The 16,721-nt window shown below is 34.0% G+C and overlaps 1 protein-coding gene across 1 annotated transcript in view; it reads left to right on the forward strand.

Moving 5' to 3' along the window:
• Positions 1-16,721, forward strand: part of GALNTL6 (polypeptide N-acetylgalactosaminyltransferase like 6) — a 1,157,792-nt gene that overhangs the window by 229,500 nt on the left and 911,571 nt on the right. The gene's annotated exons all lie outside the window — the stretch shown is intronic.

The following is a 16,721-nucleotide window of genomic DNA, read 5'->3' on the forward strand; positions in this document are numbered from 1 at the left end:
CAGAAAATTTTAACCCCAGACATATAATAATGGAGCTATTTTGAAAGGACAGCTCAGTAAGTATCCTGAAAGTTCTCTAGAGCACAAGTTATCACAGCATAAATCAAGTATATAAGTAGAGAATTTATATTTCTTTTTCCCTGTGTATTTCAAGAAAAAAAAATAAGTAGCTCAGTTTAGGGAAAAGTCACAGCATTTCTCTTTAGCCACAAGGGTTTAGATTTTGTTTTTTTTTTTTTTTTTCATCTTTTCAGCATTTCACACACTAAAAATTAAGATTTATTGATGAAATAGAGTTTATTGCTGTTAATTTTAAAAGTTCTATGAAATTTTCACATATCACATGTATTAATAATACACTGACTAAATTATAAACACGCAAACTTTACAATAATTTATTACATATATCATGTCGTTATGTTGTATTTTTCAATAAATCTTGAGTTCAGAAAATGAATAGCATGCAACCACCACTGGTTTGATAATAATTTCTAAACAGTTCTTGAATACTCGCTGCATGCCAGGCACTCCTCTAAACACTTTTATGTGTATTAACTTAATCAATTTAGGTACTATTATTTACCCATTTCGTAGATGCAATATTTTGAGTAACTTGTTTCATGTTTCATTACTAGTAAGTAAAGGAATCATGATTTAGATGTAGAAGAAGCCCAGAGCCTAGACTCCAGCAAAACTCTAAAAGGGTCAGAATTTAAACTACAAATGAGAACTCAGCTCACATTCTTATCCTGGGGTTATTTTTTTCTTTTTTCACTCAAAGATAATGTTTGTTTGTTTTTTTAAAAGATTTTATTTATTTATTTATTCATGAGAGACAGAGAGAGAGAGAGAGAGAGAGGGAGAGGCAGAGACACAGGCAGAAGGAGAAGCAGGCTCCATGTAGGGAGCCTGATGCTGGACTTGATTCCTGGGTCTCCAGGATCAGGCCCTGGGCCGAAGGCGGCACTAAACCGCTGAGCCACCTGGGCTGCCCAGATCATGCTTATTTATTTTTTAAAAGACTTATTTATTTGAGAGAAAGAGCAAACGCAAGAGAGATCATAGAGGCAGAGGGAGAGGGAGAAGCCAACTCGCCACTGAGCAGGGAGCCCAATGCAGGGCTCGATTCTAGGACGCTGAGATCATGACCTAAGCCAAAGACAGATGTTTAACAGACTGAGCTACCAGGCACCCCAAGGATCATCTTTATTGACTGATGTCTTTACATCATTTAATTAAACCTTGAAATAATATCTTTTTGTGATGTTATTCTGTCATCACTGAAAATTATCCTAAAGATAATATGAATTCTTGAAATTAAGTCTCTTTTCCTTTGTTATTCATTTTTTTCTCATTTTCTAAATTACTTGCATTTAAGGATGGCAATACAAGGACTAGATGCAGCAGATGGAGTGATAGTTCGAATTCCAATAGTGAATTTAGAGATCCATGAGTTGCTTAATAGCCAGTATTTGACTATTGAATCTATACGTTAAAAAATACAAAGGCCTAAAAGGTTAATTATTAAGTTTGCTGAGAAAATGGACCCCAGATGACTTTCCTTTTCTTGAGTATTTGGCTCAGTATAGCAGTTTACCTGCCCTGTGTTTAATATATGGTTTTTTTTAGGATGGTTGAAAGATAACCCAAACTCAGACTATAACAAATGGAAATTTTACTGAGATTCATGACTTTGCAATAATCCTCCTACGTTTTCCAAATCAGCTTTTTCTCTCTTTCTCCATGGCATCTATTTGGACATTCTTTCCTAAAAATAACTGATCCTCTTCCTTCCCACTACTTTCTGCAGATGTCCATGCCTACTCCTTCACAGGAGAATGAGAAACAAGGAGGCTACATACCTCCTTCAAAGAGCTCATATGAAAACATGAAATGTGCCTTCCAAATTTCTCTCTTCCTCTCCCCTTATTTTTGGGTTATAAAAGCTTCAAGCCCTTCCCCAGCACTGACGGCTACCTCACCTCAGTGCCTCAAAGTTATGATGCTTGTAGTTCTCTTTGGTTCCCTTGTGATTTTCAACCCCTCCTTTCAATCCCCTCATATTGTTTAGGATGGGGTAAACTACACTGAAGTAAACAAATCTCTCATCATCTTGAACTCTTGAGCTACATTGCTACATCCACATTAGTACTTTCCCATTCAATTCTTAAAATTAGTTTCAGTTTCTGAAAGTAATTCTAAAAGGCTCCAATGACTTTGCTGCTTTAAAATATTTTTCTCTAGTTACTCCTCATTCTGTCTCTTACTCATCCTTTCAGATTTATTTTCAAATTCTGACTGTCTCACTTGAAACTCTTCCTCTTGTGTTTGTATGGAGAGGTTAATTTTAAGTACTTTTTTCCTTCTCAGTTAAATATCTCATATTTTGTCCAATCCATGGCCAATTTGCTAGAGTTTATATCTTTTATCTTTCAATTTAATATATACAAGTGATGCCAACAGACCAGATTGACGAACCGAGAGAGAGTCCCTGGCTGAGTGCAGGATAGAGATCAAATGTGAACCATCAGGAGGTGAAAGCAGTTCATTGAGATAGAGAGAGTGTGCAGGTACAAACCCAGTGCCTGGGAGACTCAGAAAGGAAATGAGAGAGAGTCTTGTCTTTGTTCAGGGTCTAGGGTTTTTCTGAAGGATTGTGGTCTAATGTATGTATCCTCTCAGACATCCAGGAATCTGTTAGAACAAAGAGGAGAGCACAGGTGTTTTCTTTGGAGCTAAGGAAGTCTTGGCATAGAGATGTTGGCATCAAGGTGTCTAGCTCCAATGATCTGGAGTACACATATGATGGCTATCCAGTCATTCTTACCTGCCCCTTCCTTAGATGTTATCTATTCTAAAGAAGTCATTAACTCCTTGTCCCTTACAAGGAGGAATACACTATTTGCATTATAAGGCATGTGTAAAGTGAGGGTGCAAATCCTTACAAGAATAGGAGCAGGAAAAGGAGCAAAGCAGATTTTTAGGGAGTCCTTCAGTTTCCCTGTTTCACAAACAATGTTCCTTATACACATGGATTTCAGTTACTGTAGCTTAGTTAAATAATACCAAATCCCCAACACCACCATTCAAATTTCAGTTACCTCCACATATTAACTATGTGTAATTATGTGAAGCACAAATTTGTTGCTAGCTCTTTAGTCCACAAATCACTACCTAAATAATACATATGCATCATGATTAGTGATCGATTGCATCCTTTCTTTCAAAATTTGTTGGTGGTTGTTTGCTGTGCATTTGTTATTCAGTTCACACACAGTTAGCAAAGCCTGTAGTTGTGTTGCCTCCTTATCTCCCAGTGAAAAATCCATGTACTATTTCACATACACAATAAAGGAAAATCAGAAGAGAATTGATTAGGAAAGGTGAAAGAACAGTAAAGAAATAGAAAGTGCTGATGTTGAGTTGAAAGTAAGTGGAACATAAGATAGGGTTATATAAGAAATAGCTAACTTAGGAATATTGATGCTGCTACCATTTTAGAGAACTCTAGATACTATTTTCAATTCATTTCAGGCAGTTTCCTGATATCATTGAGCTTCATTATAAAAGCTACTTTATAATTATTTTCTGTTCTTAACATCAGGATCATCTCATGGTCAGAGTCTGCTGATTTTCTTTTCTACCAAACATGGGTCATGTTTCTTCTGTTCTTCATACATCAACTTATTTTTTAAATTATTTCCTGGATGCTGTTTTTAGATTCTGTTATATTTTCCAAGTGTACTGGTTTTTGTTTGTTTTAGCTGGTGTTTCATTGGGTAGGGCTTAAACCATAAACTGTGTTTCTTTAATGGCAGAGTTTATACATGGAATTTGGAATGTGGAGCTTCTGCTGTCTCTCTTCTGGCAACACTATTCCAATTTCCAGTGACTGTGATTGCCTAGAGCAGCTGTGTGGTTGCTCTATCCTCCAGTTCTTCTGGAGCCAGAATGGCTGTGGTTTTCTATCAGAATCTTAGCTTCCTACATGGTACCAACTAGGGTCTGCCCTTAGGCTAGAAGTTTTGATAAAAGAAAAGTCACCAGGTGCCCTTCCCTTTGATAGCCCTCTAGTACCAACAGTTTTTATCGTTGTTTGTTTTTGTTTTTATTGTATTTTGTACAGATTTGATGGTTTTTATCTGTCAATAGTAGCTTACTTGGTCTTTATGAAAATCAGAAACCTCTCCTGTTTATATTTTTAAACGTCAAGTTTCATCTCTAAACTTTCCTCTTCTTACAATCTGTGTTTCATTTATACTCAGTTACTTCATTTTCTTTTTCTTGTCTCAAAATACTGCTGTAGGTCATTCTCTACCTAGAATTCCTCCTTGCTTGACTAATTGCAGATTATCCTGTAGCTCTTCTTTTATGGGTCGGAATATTTTTTAATAACCCGAGTCTTTTCAACTACCCCATATAAAGCAATTCCATAGCATATTTTATTTCTTTTCAAAAATATTGTATTTATTTATTTGAGACAGTGGGAGAGCATGAGCATGAGGGGGAGGGGCAGAAGAAGAGAGAGAAGGAGGCTCCCTGGTTAGCAGGAAGCCAGATGCAGAGCTTGATCCCAGGACCCCAGGATCATGACCTGAGCTGAAGGCAGACACTTAGCTGACTGAGCCACCCAGGCATCCCAGCATATTTTATTTGTAACACTCAGTTAAATATCATTATCTGGGACATACAAGACAATTAATACATACTGGTTAAAATAATAAATCCCATAAGTGTATAATCAATCTAATTTAGGGAAACATGAATTTAACATAAAGACACACAGATAATACATGCTTCTAATAAATAAAAGATTTTTAAAATTGTTTTGTTAAATATATGTTGTTGCTAACCATGAGAGACTCCGAACTCTGGGAAACAAACAAAGGGTTGCGGGAGGGGAGGCGGGTGGGAGGATGGGGAAACTGGGTGATTGGCACTAAGGAAGGCTCTTGATGGATGAGCACTAGTGTTATGTTGGCAATATTTTGGCAAATTGAATTTAAATAAAATATATTTTTTAAGATTTTATTTATTCATGAGAGACAGAGAGAGAGAGACACACACACACAGAGACATAAGCAGAGGGAGAAGCAGGCTCCATGCAGGAAGCCTGGTGTGGGACTTGATCCCGGGACTCAAGGATCATGCCCTGGGCCAAAGGCAAACACCCAACTGCTGAGCCACCCAGATGTCCCTAAATAAAATATTTTTTAAAAAAATTAGGGAGTAGATTTTAGGAGTTCACAGAACAGGGTGCTTTCCAAAATGAATGAGCAGCTTTTAACTTCAACAAATAGGGAAATTAAAATAAAGCAAAACATAAATAAATAAATAAATAAATAAATAAATAAATAAATAAATATTGCTGCTGCTTATAATTAAAGGCATACCTATGGCTATAGATGCATTACTATGGAACTTCTCTTTACCTTTATTATTATCCAGCTTTACAAATACTTTCATAAAAATGATTGCTAAGCATCTTTTAAGACAAATAAAATAAAACCACACAATTATTTAGAGTAATAATCTTTCTGTAAGATTGTACGTACAGTAAGTGGATAGCTGATTTTTATATGTGTTCCATCTTTTCTCCTTTAATTTAAAGAATAAAAAACTAAAGGTATAATCATCTGGTAGTTTAGTATTTTGCAACAAGATTGAATCAGCAAACATAAAGCCATAGTTTTGTTTGATTTAGAAAGACATTTTTTTGCAATTTTATATAGAAAACATCAATACTAATCTTAACTGCTAATAGATGCTCTTTTCCCAAAGATAGTACTTCTGTAAATTTGCCATCGAGTTAATTATATTTGACTAACTTTTAAGAAAGAAGCAAAAAGTACATAGAATTTACAATAATCATTGTTTTTAAATTAAGAAGCTAAATAAGATCCTAGCTTTAGAGATTTATATTTTGGGAAGGCAAATCTTTTATAAGGCTAGATCACAGGCAAGTCTACAGTTGTCCCAAGCAAGATTTAAAACTGCTTGCACATCCTATGGACTGTTTGACAGGGAGGGCTACCAAGAGTCAGTTTCCAGAGAGAAGTGGAGAGGGTTCTGTACTTAACTCAAATTTTCAGTAGGGAGGATAAAGTATTATCTATTTTAATAGATTTTGAGACATTGTAATTTTAGTTTCTGTGGCCTAGGAAGAGAAAGAAAATGATAGAAGCTGGGAAGTTTTTTCCTGGGGAAGTCTTTGAAACATGAGACAGAAATAGCACTCTCTGGTATCCAGGAAACAAGTGGTGAGGGTAGAAAATATCTAACTGGGTTACATAGATGTGCATCTTTCCTGAATCTTTGGGTACATTAAGAAGGGCCACCAAATAGTTTCTCCAGCAGGAGACAGTAATGAGGCAGTTGTGGGATGGAAGCAGAAATCTATAAAAGTCATTATTACATAGCATGCAGCTGAATATTTTAAGAGAGGCAAGTGAAACCAGGGATGTGAGAACAGCCCTTGGAGACTCCCTGACAAAAATACAGAAGAAAAGAAAACAGAAGTAGAAGAGCTGCTTGAGCAAGTGAGGTATATATATATACCTCACATATATATGGTAACTGGGTGACTGGCACTAAGAAAGGCACTTGATTGGACGAGTACTGGGTGTTATACTATATGCTGGCAAATTGAATTTAAATAAAATATATTTTAAAATCTATATAAAAATATATATGTATATATATATAAGATTAAGGTAAATATGGAATTGGTGGTACCATAAGGAGATGAAGCTGTGGAACCCATTCTATAAAAATGATTTGGTTGTCTCTAATTTTAACATATTTTATTCCAAAGTAATTTAATTTAGATAAGGTTAATTTAGATGTGCTCTTGCTATGAAAGACAACTTCAGGGTTATAAAAGAGATCCAAATGTGGATCTATAAACTATATAAAAATTTGATTAAATGGATCAATAAAAATATCCCTCTTTTAGATAAAATATGTCTGTGGAAGAGTAACTTAGCTATTATAATGAGGGCAATATTGTAACAGAAACAATCCCTGAGATGTCCATAGCAGTGGCACATTGTAAGTGGGAATGAAATGGAGAGTAAGAAAATAGGGCTTTAGGAAATATTGCATTTATAGATTCTTGTCTGTGAGAGACATATTTTATATAAATCAATAATGAACAATTGATTCATTTGGGGAATATAAAAAATAGTGAAAGGGAAGAAAGGAAAAAGGAGAGAAAATGAGTGGGAAATATCAGAGAGGGTGACAGAACATGAGAGACTCCTAACTCTGGGAAATGTACAAGGGGTAGTGGAAGGGGAAGTGGGCGGGGGTTGGAGTGACTGGGTGATGGGCACTGAGGGGGGCACTTCACAGGATGAGCACTGGGTGTTATGCCATATGTTGGCAAATCGAACTCCAATAAAAAATATATACAAAAATAATAATGAACAAGTGAAACAACTAGAAAATATTTTATATTGATATTAAAGTCACTTCCCTGGAAAGATTTTTCTTACATATTCTTATCTATTTATTTGTTCTCATTTATTCTATTTTTCATAACTTGCAAAGAATTTTGTTCACCTTTCTTTGCCACTTATATTTATTTCATTTCCTCAAATCTTGCCTTTTCATGCTGAATATATATACTTCTTTACTTTTTATCACATAATACTCTACTCTTTCTTGCACATACTTCAAAATATTTAAGTGGGAATAACTCTTAGTGATTCGGCTGTTACTGTGACATTAAGAATAATAATTATAAAAGTAATAGCTAGCAGAGTTCTTGGGTGGCACAGTCAGTTAAGCATCCTACTCTTGGTTTGGGCTCAGGTCATGATTTTAGTAGGGTCAAGAAATTGAGCCACTCCCCATGGATTTCAATTTCCCATGGGCATGGAGTCTAGTCAGCTTGAGATTCTCCCTCTCTCTCTCTGCCCCTCTTGCTTGTGTGCTCTCTCTCTTGACTATAAAAAAAATAAATAAATCTTTAAGAAAATAATAGCTAGTTACTGACACTGTGATATACTATTTGAATACATAATTTGGATGAATCCTTACAGTAACCTTTAGTCTGAGTGACAATGTCTTTAGTTTATAGCTGACAAAACTGACACCTAGAGAGATTGAGTGACTTGCCCAGATTACATGGTGGGAAATCAGAAAAGCCAGGATTCCAGCTGCTGTTTTCATGTGCAGTACTTCCTCATTTTGATCATAATTATTTAATACATTAGAATAACTGAACTATTAATCTCTTCTGTGAGTTGCATGTCTATTGATGATTTTGCGACTGTTATGCTATAATTCTGCAAGAAACAGTTATAATTTACTTCGTACAATATCATTTTTTCTTAATTGGTTGAGTGGTATTGCATACTATATTGCTGATTCAACATTAATATTTATTCTTTATAGAATAATTTATGAATAACTTAAACAGTATAAAATGTCATTCTTAAAGTTCTGAGGGATAAAAAGAAAATTAAAGCTCAATACCTGATTGTTTGGTATTTCTGATTGCTAATCAAAGGCATTTCATCATTTTTACATAATGTTGGTGATTGCATGAGTTGGGAACATTTTTTATTTGGTTCATTCATCCATATGAATCAGAACATTGTTCTGAGAAAGTGGTTAACTTAGAATGGTATTATTCTCTGTATGGAGTTTGCTCTTTGCCAAAAGCAAGGTTTGACCTTTTCTTTTAAGTCATCTTCCTGCTGAGTTTCTTAATATTCAGTGGGCAACAAGCTATCAATTACATTAAAGTAGAGCTCTATACACTACTCTAATACATTCTGTCAGTGAGAATATTTGTAAGAGGAAATATCCAAAATTAGAATCTTCAAGCAGAATATGGAAGGCCTGTCATTGGAGCCTCAGTTTGAGTAATTCACAGACATTTGTAATTCTGAGGAATTCAGAAGTACAGTTCTGGGATGGCATTCTAAATTCCTTCATTTCTTTGTCCAAAATGATGAAGCATTGGAAATGATTCAAAGCCTTTTTTTAAATTTATGATTAACAAAATAATCTCTACGTTAGAATTACATTGAACAAACACTTCTTGATCACTTGCTAAAGATGGCACCTCCCTATAGGGGTACCTTGTAGAAATTGATTGCAGCATAAAGTAACTACCGGTGTTAGGGTTATAGGTGTGGTGGATTAAAGATGGCCACGAATACATTCATGCTCTTCACATAGAGAGATGAGGGTTTTGTCCTCTCTACTTGAATTTTGTCTTATTTTTGACTTTTTTGACCAATAAAATACAGTGAAAATGAGGTTATGCTCGTTCCAAATCTATTTAGAAGAGAACTGGCAATTGATGTATTATTCCTCTTGGAGCCCTGAGCTCCTGGTAAAAAAAATTAGCTATCATGAAACACCCATACGGAAAAGAAAGAAGAAAGAAAAAGAAAGAAAGAAGGAAAAAGAAAGAAAAGAAAGAAGAAAGAAAAGAAAGAGAAAGAAAGAAAGAAAGAAAAAAAGAAAGAAAGAAAGAAAGAAAGAAAGAAAGAAAGAAAGAAAGAAAGAAAGAAAGAAAAGAAAGAAAGAAAGAGGAAGGGAGGGAGGAAGGAAGGAAGGAAGGAAGGAAGGAAGGAAGGAAGGAAGGAAGGAAGGAAGGAAGGAAGGAAGGAAGGAAGGAAGAAAAAAAAAGAAAACAAGGTTAGATTTTTGGAAAAGCTACTTGGAAAGGCCATGTTTAGGGAGCAACTTTCACCTGCTGTAACTCTCAGCCATTCAATTTATCCCAGCTGATATCCTGGATATTTTAGGCAAAGGTAAGTTTGTGTCCTGTCCAAATTCTTGATTCCAAAAAATGCAATATAATACTAACAAAATTCTGGTTTAAGTCACTAAATATTTTGGATGTTTGTTTTGCCTCAGTTAGGTAACTACATTTATGATCTTGGGAGATGCTGCTAGTAGTTAATATATGATGTTAAGATATCTACATAAACCATTTAAACTATTCTTCATTACCTTTGAGTATAATGAAGAATATGAGAATTTCTATCATATCATTATTATTAATTAGATAATGACCCTAATGTTTGAAAACTGTATATGACACATAAAATAAGCTTTTGACTTCACAACTTGTATTTCCAGCCTACACTTCTGAGACCTGGATGTAAATATATACCTAATTTATTGCTTAACATCTTCTCTTAACTTTTTCATAGCACATCAAACTCATATATTTCAACTTTTCACATTCCCTTACAGACCTTCTCCCTTTCCTGTGTTCCCTATCTTAGCAGATAGTAGCCTGTCTACTTACTTCCATAGGAAGAACCTTAGAGTTATCCTTTATGTTTCCCCTTTCATTATCTAAAAAATTGGCTTCTTTAGTATATAAAATACTCATTTTTCTCCTTTCTCCTCCTTCCACTATTAGCACCTTTCTTGCTTAATCTTTTTCTATTATTCTAATAGCCTCCTAACTCATTTTGCAGTATACTTTGCCCTCTGCATCAATGGTAGTCCTGCTCCAAAGTTTCAGTCTACTATATCAGAATAATTAAAAAATAAAAAATAAAACTCTGATAATCACTACAATGCTTATTAAAACTACTCAATGAATTCAATAGGAAAAAGTTCAAAATCTTAAACATGATTTACAGGACTCTCCAATTTTCTTCCTTTGCCACCTTTCCAGGCTACTGATGAAACATCATCATTGTTGATCTTTTTGCTTCATCCTTACAAACCTGTGGCCTATTTTTAAAACACTACTTGTCCTTTCACATCATACGTTCTTTTAGAGCCTGTTCCCTCTGTACAGACTCTGAGTTATACTTATAGCAATCATTTAGGCTTTTATGGAAACACCTTTTCCTCTGACAAACTCAGGTTAAACTAAAATCAGGTACATTTGATCTCTTTAAACATTCATTGTCTTCTTTGTGAAACCCACACAAATATAATGGATATTGTTTTCATTATTTGTGTTATTGGAAGCTACGGCATAAAAAGGGAGTCAGAAGCAGAAATTAGTAATGAGAAGAGAGCAAACTGGTAAGATATGATACAGACTTGTAATATTGGTAAGGAATAATTTTATTAAAGAATTCTATTTCTAGTGGTGTGTGTGTTCTATGTGTATAAGTCCATATATATATTAACTTTTATATATATTTCTTTTGTATTATATATTGTATATGTAACTTTATATTTATTATAAAACACAGTATTATATACATATATAATTTCTTCCAAAGTTTTTATGGAATTAGAAGCTAACTCTCTACAACAAGCATTTGATTAGTATGTAAATATTTCACAAAATTTCTGGGGTTCAGTGTTTTATGAGTTATACAATAAGTACTTTCTACTTGCTCTTTGTATGAATCTCACAAATAACTTGTGAGGAAAAGTTTTTAACCCAAAGATGTCTCCAGCTTTGAAATTATGGCTTTTTGTCTGTGATTACAAGGAGGCTCTTATTCCGTGTTCTGTTTTTATTTTTGTTTTAAAGATGGCAGTTTTGGGATATGCATATATAAATTAGAAAAGTGTAATTGCTCTTTATAGATATGGAGAGCACGTTTTAAAGATATTTGTTAATATAGTTTAAAAGATAATCATATTCTTTCTGTTAGGAAGCAGAGTAAGGGAGGTAAAGGGTAAAAGAAACAAGTTGAACTTGGATCTTGGGGAAAACACCGGGTTCCTTCATGCATAAAATTAAGAGGTAAGAAGAGATTGAGTCTAAGTCTCTTCCAATTCCTACATTCTACAATGTTATAATCATTTTATTGTCTTCATTCGTTCTTGCCATTTCCTATTAATATAAAGCCACTATGTGATGAAAATGGTACTGTAGGTTGGTCATTAAAATAATATATGACACTCTGTGGTCAAATTGAAATATTTGGATCATCATTTACTTTTATTTTTGGTGTTAACAGTTCAAGCACATAGTGAAAATCATGAGGGGAACAGAATTCCAACCTACCCTGATCATCATTTACTTTTATTTTTGGTGTTAACAGTTCAAGCACATAGTGAAAATCATGAGGGGAACAGAATTCCAACCTACCCTGATAAATAGATTTTATCTTCAGATGTATGCCTTTCACATAAAGGAAACTCAACAGAATTCAGAACCTTAAGTAAAAAAATGAAACTAACACCAAATCATTTATTTTGAAATTGTTTTGGAAAATTATATCTTAGCTTTGCTTCACTAAATTAATTATTCATTAAAATCCAAAGTTTTATAAATATTATATTTTCTTTAATATTCCAACAAATTTTCTGCTAATTTTATCTTGGTAAACGCTGAAAAATATCATAATTGTATAATAATACTGGGAAATTAATGAGATGAATTTTGTCTTTTTAAAAAGTAATTGATTCCTTAGACTCTTTAGTGTTATGATTAATCCTTTGTAATAGAGTTTAAACAATTCTAAATTCAGATATTGCTTTTGAAATTCTGATAATTTCAAATAGCCATATTCAGCAAACTTTGTTTGCATGACTCTGAAAATCTATTCCACCTGAAGAATTCAATAAGTTTGTTTTACACAGACAAAGTACCAACACCTATATAGTTATTATTTCAGTTACTTCTACATAATGTCACCCAGGGGATGCATATCAGTGTTTATTGAATAAAATGCTCTGGTATATATCAGCAGCTGTCATTTAAATGTGACTGTTTTATTCCTACACAATTTTTTTAATGTTTATGACATATACTAATTAGCCTAAATTTTACCTTTACTTAATATGCTGTTTTCAGTGTTGTACAGTGTCAATATTTGGTTGCAGCATCTTTGAAACCATGTGTAATTTGCCCTACATTTTTCCATATACACTATAAAATTGTAGAGAAAACTATGCTACTAAATGGATCTATGGCTAAGAGGCAGCCACATTTAGGACAAGTAAACTGTGGCTTTGCAGAGCGGAACACATAGACTTAAATTTTATTCCAATGCAGTAGGGAATCCACAGGATTGATCTACACTTTATGTGGAAAAAATATAACCTGTTAATTGTAGTGTTTGAGAATTTATAGTTTAAAAATCAGTATATAATCTCCCCAAGATTAAAGTCCTTAGGATTTTTTCTAACTTAATTTGGAAATAATATCAAAATTATGAGTCAGATTCTGGCATTTTTTTAAACATACTCAAGTGTTTATTTTTTTGTTGTTTTTTAAAATAAATTTATTTTTTATTGGCGTTCAATTTGCCAACATACAGAATAACACGCAGTACTCATCCCGTCAAGTGCCCACCTCAGTGCCCGCCACCCAGTCACTTCCACCCCCCACCCACCTCCCCCTTCACCACCCCTAGTTCGTTTCCCAGAGTTAGGAGTCTTCCATGTTCTGTCTCCCTTTCTGATATTTACCACTTATTTTTCCTCCTTTCCCCTTTATCCCCTTTCACTATTATTTATATTCCCCAAATGAATGCATTTTTGACATTATTTCAGGGTATCAAAGCACATGATTAAAAATAATTTCATGCTGTAACATAGTACTGTTTTCCAAACACCCCATAGTTTATAATTATATTAAAACAGGTATTGTATAAGCTATAAAACCACTGTTTGTTTACCGGCAAATGCTTGATGGTTGACATTTTTCTCAGCAGGAAAAAGTCTCCATATTAATAGGCACTTAATAAATCAGATGCAGGGGCACCTGGGTGTCTCAGCTGGTGAAGTGTCTGACTCCTGATTTTAGCTCAGGTCATGATCTCAGGGTCATGGGATTGAGTCCCACATTAGGCTCCACACTCAATGGGGGAGTCTGCTTGTCTCCCTGTCTCTCTCTCCCTCTATCCCTTCCCCCACTCATGCTCTCTCTTTTTCTCTCTCAAATAAATAAATATTTTTTAAAAGTACAAAAAAAGTAAATCAATTAAAGATTATTTAGAAATTCGTATTAAAATTTAGATATGTAATTTTAAGAAATAAACTTTAAGCTTTGCATCATTCTTAGTATGCATGATTATTAAAGAAAATTTAAGATATAATAAAATATAAAAAGAAAATTAATATTCTTTATTATTTTCTCCAAAATAAAAAAATAACTGAAGATTTTAGATTTTGGACATATCCTTCTGTATATTATATATATATTTATTAATAAAATCTAATTATTTGTATTATTAATATAATGGGAATATAATTTTTTATATTGTTCTTATCATTTATATTATTATATTTCTTATTAACCATGTTTAATTATTGTTTTATAGAGACCACATGTTTCATTCTTTGTATACATTTTGAGTTACACATTCTCTTTTTAAAAATATTCAGGCTCAGGGGAACCCTGAGTTGCTCAGTCAGTTAAGTGTCTGATTTCAGCTCAGGTCATGATCCCAGGGTCCTGGGTTCCAGCTTGGTGGCAAATTCTCTGCTCATTGGGAAGTGTGCTGGTCCCTCCCCCACACCGCCCCCACTTGTGTTTTCTCTGTCTCTCTCCCAAATAAAAAAATAAGATCTTTAAAAATAGATATTCAGGCTCAGATTTAAAGATAAGAAAGACAGCCTGATAAAAGGAGTCACAAATAGGCTTAGCGTATTTTCTGGAAACAGAAGGAAGTACTATAGAACTAGAGAGGTGAAGAGGATTTGGACTAGCCCAGCGCAGGGGCCTCGATCATGCCTGGCTTTACTAAATGCACTGGAGACATTTCGGTTTTGTTCTAATGTAACAGATAATTCATAGAAAAATTAAAGAAAAGAATGTGTGATCTTGTGTGCATTAAGTAATATAAATAATGATAGTCCTGTGCATTGTGAGGAAATGGATTATAAGAGGCAAGAATATAAACAGGAAGACCATTTATTTATTTGTTTATTTATTTATTTATTTATTTATTTATTTATTTATTTATTTATAAGACCATTTAAATGGCAATGGTGGAACCCAGGTGTTGAGATAAAAGTAGTTTTAATTGGGTCCCATCAGTGGAGTTTAAAAATAGAGTTAAGATAGATTTGGGAGGCATACTTGTTGATGAATTAGATGTCGGAGGTAGAGAGTGATAACAAGCAAGAACAGAGTCAAAATAGTCATCTGTTCTGGGTAGAAAATGGTGCCCATTTCCTTAGTTGAGCAAACAAGCAAATTGGTTGTTTTGGTTGGGGGTCGTGTTCACGTGTGTTTGTTTTGTTTGTTTAACTGTTTTTGTTCTTTTTGTTTATTTGATGAGGTGATGGGATCAAGAGAATCTTTGTATGTTAATTTAGATCAATTCTGATTTCCCATTAGACATCTATATAAAGATGATAATTTACATTTGAACAAAAGCTAGAACTCAGGAGGAAATGAAGACTAGAGTTATTAGTTTGTGAGTACATTAGCATGTATAAGGTGCTAAAAAGCCTGAAGCTGAATAAATTATTGCTGTAACAGGGTACGTGTAGAGACTAGAAGAAAGCACACACAAGACTGAGCCTTGACATGGGAAATTAATAATAATAATAATAATAATAATAATAATAATAGAAAAGTGGAGTAGGAACTTCAAATGACCACCTAGTAGCAATCCCACCCAGGACCTTGAGAAGAAAATGTTTCAACAAGAAGAGAATTTATCAATCTTTGAATTTCACAGAAATTTTTCTAAATACTATAGTAATAGCTATAATGGGGCACCCTATCCTGTATAGTAAGAATGGATTTTAATTCTAATGATGAGATTTGCTTGCAGTTTATGATATACCTTTAAACTTGAGGAAGTGTTATTTCATGCATTGAGATACATGTACATATCTTTAAGAACTGTTATTAGGAATGAGTATTGGATCTTATGAGATGCTCTGCTACTACTATCAGCCTTTTACAGAGTCGTGGTTTGGAGGACAGGCTGCCTCTGCAGTCATTGAGATCTGTGCTTGGATTTCATTTCCATGTTCACTTTTACATTCTAGCAATGTATTGAATACTCTTAAGACACTTACAAATGTTTAAAAGAGGGATATTTTGTGGAACACAGGACTCAGGCAGGAAGTCTATCTCAGTAGATCCCAACCTTCCAAAATATTAACAAAACAAGGAAAAAAAGGGTTTCAGGAGACCATTTACACACAGTTGTTTACAATAACAAATCTGTTTTAGCCAGATAGTTACTTTCTAGATTATTAGTTCATTTTCTTTAATTCCTAAAAAAAAAAAAATTTAAAAAGAAGATGCCATATTGATTGTCTTAGCCCAACCGTCTATTTTGTCCTAAATATTAATTGTGTTACAGATGCCTTCATTAATCTTGTCATTTTTTCTGAGGTGCATCTCCTGTGGCCGGCAGAGGATGAGATGTTTCATTATTAGATTTTCTTTGAGAAAATTCCTATTCAATTCTCGCAGAATAAATGAGAAAATTATTGGTTATTGAAACAATGACCCTAACTAACTCCAAATGAAACCTGTGTTCCTTCCAATCCTTCTGCTCACTTCCTTGGCTTTAATTGACTGACCCCACAGCTGCCACTCCTGCCTGGCCACGCTCCCCGCAGTTCTGTATCGATTCCCTGGGAAAGCTGCAGTGAAGCAGCTGCTCTCGAATCTAATTTTTCCATTCAGCTTTACTTTCTATTAGTTTAAACAGACAACACCATCCTTTTCTCACTAAAGATATATGCCACGGAAATACACAGACAAGTCCTGGAGCCTAGGGCATTCATTAAACTGGAAGTACCGTAAACATTTATTATATCAGAAATAGCAGACTGCACACCACTGACCAAACAACGGA

Source organism: Canis lupus, chromosome 25 (genome assembly GCF_011100685.1).
Source record: "Canis lupus familiaris isolate Mischka breed German Shepherd chromosome 25, alternate assembly UU_Cfam_GSD_1.0, whole genome shotgun sequence".
NCBI classification, from domain to species: Eukaryota; Metazoa; Chordata; class Mammalia; order Carnivora; family Canidae; genus Canis; species Canis lupus.